The sequence below is a fragment of the Lolium rigidum genome, chromosome 4, assembly GCF_022539505.1.
Source record: "Lolium rigidum isolate FL_2022 chromosome 4, APGP_CSIRO_Lrig_0.1, whole genome shotgun sequence".
NCBI lineage: Eukaryota > Viridiplantae > Streptophyta > Magnoliopsida > Poales > Poaceae > Lolium > Lolium rigidum.
The window spans coordinates 142,101,324-142,107,484 of NC_061511.1; positions in this window are offsets into that span (position 1 = coordinate 142,101,324).

A 6,161-nucleotide genomic window follows, 5' to 3' on the forward strand; every position below is an offset into this window, starting at 1 on the left:
ATGTCCTTAAACATTGAGGAAAAATTCCATTGCTAACCCTAACTCCAACACTAACCCTAACCGAGGCCATTCCCGCCCTAGGGTTTCCAGCTTCTGCGGGCCAACTTTCTATTTTGCGAACATTTTGGTAACCCTAAACCTCACCCGGATCCTATCCCTAACCCTAACCCTAGGGGTAGATCTGCGGGGTCCCCGCCCTAGGGTTTGGCTAACCTTGCATGTACCCGGCGTTGACGATTTCCGCATACATGGGCTAGCACTTGGTAAAATCCGGGATCCGTATGTGGAAACTCCCGCCACGGCTCAAACGGAGCCTATTTTATGGTAAAGTATGTCCAACTTATGGTTTCCATGTACATATGTCCTAAACAAACCAAAGCAAGTAAAAAAGTCCATTGGTAAACCCTCAGCACGGAGAAAGCTATAGGGGTAGATCGCGGGGTCCCCGCCCTAGGGTTTTCCAAGATACGGACCATCGGAGCGTCGGAATCACTGGAAAACTTGCATATGCCCATAACATATGTGTACAATTGTGATGTAAGGTTTGGCTAACCTTGCATGTACCCGGCGTTGACGATTTCCGCATGCATGGGCTAGCACTTGGTAAAATCCGGGATCCGTATGTGGAAACTCCCGCCACGGCTCAAACGGAGCCTATTTTATGGTAAAGTATGCCCAACCTATGGTTTCCATGTACATATGTCCTAAACAAAGCAAAACAAGTAAAAAAGTCCATTGGTAAACCCTCGCACGGAGAAAGCTATAGGGGTAGATCTGCGGGGTCCCCGCCCTAGGGTTTTCCAAGATACAAACCACCGGAGCGTCGGAATCGCTGGAAAACTTGCATATGCCCATAACATGATGTGTACAATTGTGATGTGAAGGTTTTGATAACCTTGGCATACCCCCAAGGCGTTGACGATTTCCGCATGCATGGGGTTCCTAGCACTTGGCAAAATCCAGGATGTGTAGTGGGAACTCCCTCGGACGGCTCAAACGGAGCCTATTTTATGGTAAAGTATGCCCAACCTATGGGTCCATGTACATATGTCCTAAACAAAGCAAAACAAGTAAAAAGTCCATTGGTAAACCTCGCACCGAGAAAGCTATAGGGGTAGATCGCGAGGTGTCTGCCCTAGGTTTTCCGAGATACGGACCACCGAGCGTCGGACTGCATTCGGAAAACTTGTGTGTGACCACATGGCATGCACAAAAGTGATTTGAGAAGGTTTTATATCCAAGGCTACTCCAAGGCGTGTCGGATTCTAGGAAGTGGGCTCCCAACACTTAGGCGATCCGGATGTCCACAGGTGGAACTCCTGAGGTGAGCATGCAGAGAAAAGTGATACATTTAAGAACTTAAGACCCACACACGATACAAAACACTTAAATAACTAGACCCACACACATACCAAAGCGCTTAAAGTACTAGACCCACACACGAACCGAAACACTTAAAGAACTACACCCACACACTGGAACCAAAACACTTAAAGAAACTAAACCCACACAGGAACCAAAACACTTAAAGAACTAGACCCACACACAAACCAAAACATTTAAAGAAACTACACCCACACACGAACAAAGCACTTAACACTGGGTCGACGCATGACCCGCTAGACACACGGACTCGACACACACACATATTAATCGAGAAGTCGAAATCTTCATCCTCGGCGGGGTGTCCTGCTGAAGCGGTGGTTGTGAGGTTCCACGACCACCGTTCATCATCCTCCCCCATGTCGACGCCTCTCCTTTGGCGTACTCTGCTTCAACCTCGGCCTTCCTCGCCGCTTTCCCGCCCTCCTCTCTCTCCCTGTACGTACGCTTGTCCTTCCGGAATGCGCGCATTGCCTCGACGGCTCCGGGATTGTCTTTGCGCCCATTGTGCCATGAACTGCTCGTCCGCCTCGGTGGTATCAATCCGCCGGCTGGCCAGCCCCGTACCGCCGCGCTCACCCCGTGAGCGAAGTAGCGGCTCGGAGAGAGACTCTGAGCTTCCGTCAGAGACCTGACCTCCGGGAAGTTCATTTCGTGGCGCGGCCGGCCAAACCTCCAAGCCGCAACGTCGTATGCGCGGGCAGCAGCCTCCTTCGTGTAGAAGGTGCCGAGCCACACACGCGTTCCACCGGCGGTGATTTCAGCCGCGAAATGCCCCGCAGGCCGCAGGCGAACGCCGATGAAGCCCGTGTTGCTACGGCGACGAGGAGCCATCTCGGCGGCAGCTCAGCTCGAAGGATTTTGTGGTGCTGTTGGATGAGAGAAGTGATGAGGGAGAAATGTTGCTGGTGCTGTTAGTGGAGAAGACATGGCTATATATAGGCCGACGAGGGGCTGAAACGGCGGGAAAACTTGGCGGGAGAGAATGGGGGGGAAAGGGGGGGGGGGAAAACCTGGGCGGGAGAGAATGAGCGGGAAAGGGTGGGCGGGAAAACTTGGCGGGAAATCATGGCGGGAAAAAAGGGCGGGAGAGAAGCAGCGGGAAAGGGTGGGCGGGAAAAAAGGGCGTCGGAATCGCGTCGGCTGGGAGGCCCCACTTGGGCCCAGGCATGCACATTGATGCGATGGTAATCAGGCCCCCGGGGCGGCCCGAACTCCCGGCTCGTGAGGGGGGGGGGCTCTGAACGTGAGAGAGAAACTTGAGATCATATGGGATGATCCTTGTTTCCACATGTACCTATGACCTAACCAAGCTCAAATGGAGGCATATGCCCACCGGGGACCCCCGATGGGATGCGGTCAAAGGGGTAGACCGCGCGGTCAACGGAACTAGGGTTTCGTCGGAAATCGAGCATCGGATCTAGGGAATGGCCCCAAAACTTGTGTGTGTCCACATGGAATGCACAAAAGTGATTTGAGATGGTTTTATATCCAAGGCTACCCCCCCGGGTGTGTCCGGCTTCTCGGACAGGGGGTTACTGCACTTGGCGATTATGCATGTATAGGGGGAACTCCCTCGGAGGTGAACCGGAGAGAAACTTGAGATCATATGGGATGATCCTTGTTTCCACATGTACCTATGACCTAACCAAGCTCAAATGGAGGCATATGCCCACGAGGGACCCCCGATGGGATGCGGTCAAAGGGGTAGACCGCGCGGTCAACGAGAACTAGGGTTTCGTCGGAAATCGAGCATCGGATCTAGGGAATGGCCCCAAAACTTGTGTGTGTCCACATGGAATGCACAAAAGTGATTTGAGATGGTTTTATATCCAAGGCTACCCCCAGGTGTGTCGGCTTCTCGGACGGGGGTTACTACACTTAGGCGGATTATGCATGTATAGGGGGAACTCCCTCGGAGTTGAACCGGAGAGAAACTTGAGATCATATGGGATGATCCTTGTTTCCACATGTACCTATGACCTAACCAAGCTCAAATGGAGGCATATGCCCACCGGGGACCCCCGATTGGATGCGGTCAAAGGGGTAGACCGCGCGGTCAACGAGAACTAGGGTTTCGTCGAAATCGAGCATCGGATCTAGGGAATGGCCCCAAAACTTGTGTGTGTCCACATGGAATGCACAAAAGTGATTTGAGATGGTTTTATATCCAAGGCTACCCCCAGGTGTGTCCGGCTTCTCGGACAGGGGGTTACTACACTTAGGCGAGATTATGCATGTATAGGGGGAACTCCCTCGGAGTTGAACCGGAGAGAAACTTGAGATCATATGGGATGATCCTTGTTTCCACATGTACCTATGACCTAACCAAGCTCAAATGGAGGCATATGCCCACCGGGGACCCCCGATTGGATGCGATCAAAGGGGTAGACCGCGCGGTCAACAGAACTAGGGTTTCATCGGAAATCGAGCATCGGATCTAGGGAATGGCCCCAAAACTTGTGTGTGTCCACATGGAATGCACAAAAGTGATTTGAGATGGTTTTATATCCAAGGCTACCCCCCCCAGGTGTGTCCGGCTTCTCGGACAGGGGGTTACTACACTTAGGCAGATTATGCATGTATAGGGGGGAACTCCCTCGGAGGTGAACCGGAGAGAAACTTGAGATCATATGCCTGGCCCTCTATATTAATATATTTTATAAATATAATTGACATTAATAAAATTTATTAATATATTTTATAAATATAATTGACATTAATAAAATTTAAATTGAAAATAAATTGAAAAAGAAAAAAAAAGGGCTATGCCGAGGGCAGCCGTCGGCATATGCCTGGCCCTCGGCATAGCTAGGGTTGGCCGGGTCGTGTTCTGGTCGAGCCGGACCACGAACACACACGCCCGCAGCACACACGCCCGCGCCATCTCTGCTCCTCCCCCCGCCCGCCGCCACGCTTCCCGCCGCCGGCAACCACCTCCCGCCGCCCCGCCGCCCTCCGCCTCCGCTCCCCCTCCACCTCGCGCCGACGCCCGGCCGCCGCGCACCGATCTCCTCCTCGCGGCCCTGTCCATCGCCGCCAGCAGCCGCCGCCACCCGTCGCAGCGCCGCCGCCCTCCCCGGCCCTCTCACCTCACAGCGCCACCACGCCCGCCCCCACCGGCAGCCGACCGCGCCGCCAGCCTCCTCCCCCACCCGCGCCCGAGCCTCCTACCCCCACCTGCGCCGCCCCCTGCCTCCCCGCAGCACACACGGTAAGATTTCTTGAAATTGAAATGTGTATTGGTGTATTGGTTTAGTTGTTGAAATGTGTAATTGAAATGTGTATTGGTGTATTGGTGTATTGGTTTTAGTTGTTGAAATGTGAAATTGAAATGTGTATTGGTGTATTGGTTTTGTATTTGTGTATTGGTTTTAGTTGTTGAAATTGAAATGTGTAAGAAAATAGTAATTGAAATGTGTAATTGATTTGAAATAGAAAGAAATAAATAGTAATTGAAATTGAAATTGAAATTGAAAAAAATAGAAATTGATTTGAAAATTGGAAAGAAATAGAAATGAAATGGAAATGTGTAATAGAAATAGAAATGAATTTGTTTAATAATGGAAATAGAAATGCAAATGTGAATTTGTTTTAATAATGTGAATTTGTAATAGGCCATGTCGTGACCGCCTCGTCATGAGCACCCCGGCGTGACGATCCCGGATCATGACGCGCTTCTCGATGTTCGCCGACATCGACACTCGGTTGTTGGACTACTTCCTCTTCAGCCGAGGGTGAGCTAAATTTCCAACTTCTTCGCCGCATTTTCTTATGTCACTAGATTCATTTTCCAAGTCCAGTTGCGTAACCTAGGTGTCACTTCCCGTCCGCGAGCGTTACGCGGATAAATATGCATTAGTGGTCCGCATATTTTGAACCGTAACGCTTGCGGCATTTACGGGACGGTCGGCGGATGCGTAGTTGTCTACGTTTTCCATGTTCTACTCCGGTCCGAGTCGGGATTTCGGCGGCGCCTCCCCGTTGTTCTCCGGATGCACATCCTCTCGGCTTTTTGCCGAGACGTGTATCGGGAGAGCAGCGGGGAGGTGCTGCCGAAATTCTGACTTGGACCGGGGTAGAGCATGGAGAACGTAGCCAACTACGGATCCGGCGGCTGCTAGGAGCCCACCTAGTAGAGATGTAGGTTGATGCATGCGTTTCGCCCGGTAAAATAAATAAAAATATGATGCATTTAATTTCCTATTTGATATAAATGCTATGTACGTGGTTTGGCTCCCAATAAAGCGAGAGGATGGCTGATAATGGATGGATGTACAATGAGCGTGTTAGTGCGGCGAGAAAACAGATGAGTGGACAAGGAAGACCCATTTTCTAGTGAATGAGTTAGCGCGTGGTACAAAGGGGCTGGTTCGGGCACTTTGCCCCTGTGTTCGCTGCGTGAAGCGTCAACGTCGTGGGAAGGATGAAATGTATAGACACCTTACGCAATATGGGTATATGCATGGGTACGTCACGGAAATCGACTTTGATGAGAGCGAACGTGACGGAGGTGAGGTGATGCGGCAGCGGCTCAATGGCAATGCGTACGATGGAATTAGAGACTTTCTAGATGATCTCGTCCATGCCGATGTCCCGGATTCGCCACCTCCGGAACCGGAGGCACCGCCGGAACCGGAGGCGCCGCCGAGCCGGAGGAACCAGAGCCAACCGCGAAGGCCTTCTATGATATGATTGCCGCGGCTAAGAGGCCTCTGTACGAGGGCGCCGCGATTTCTCGGCTCGATGCCATCTCCCAATGTCTAGCCGACAAGACC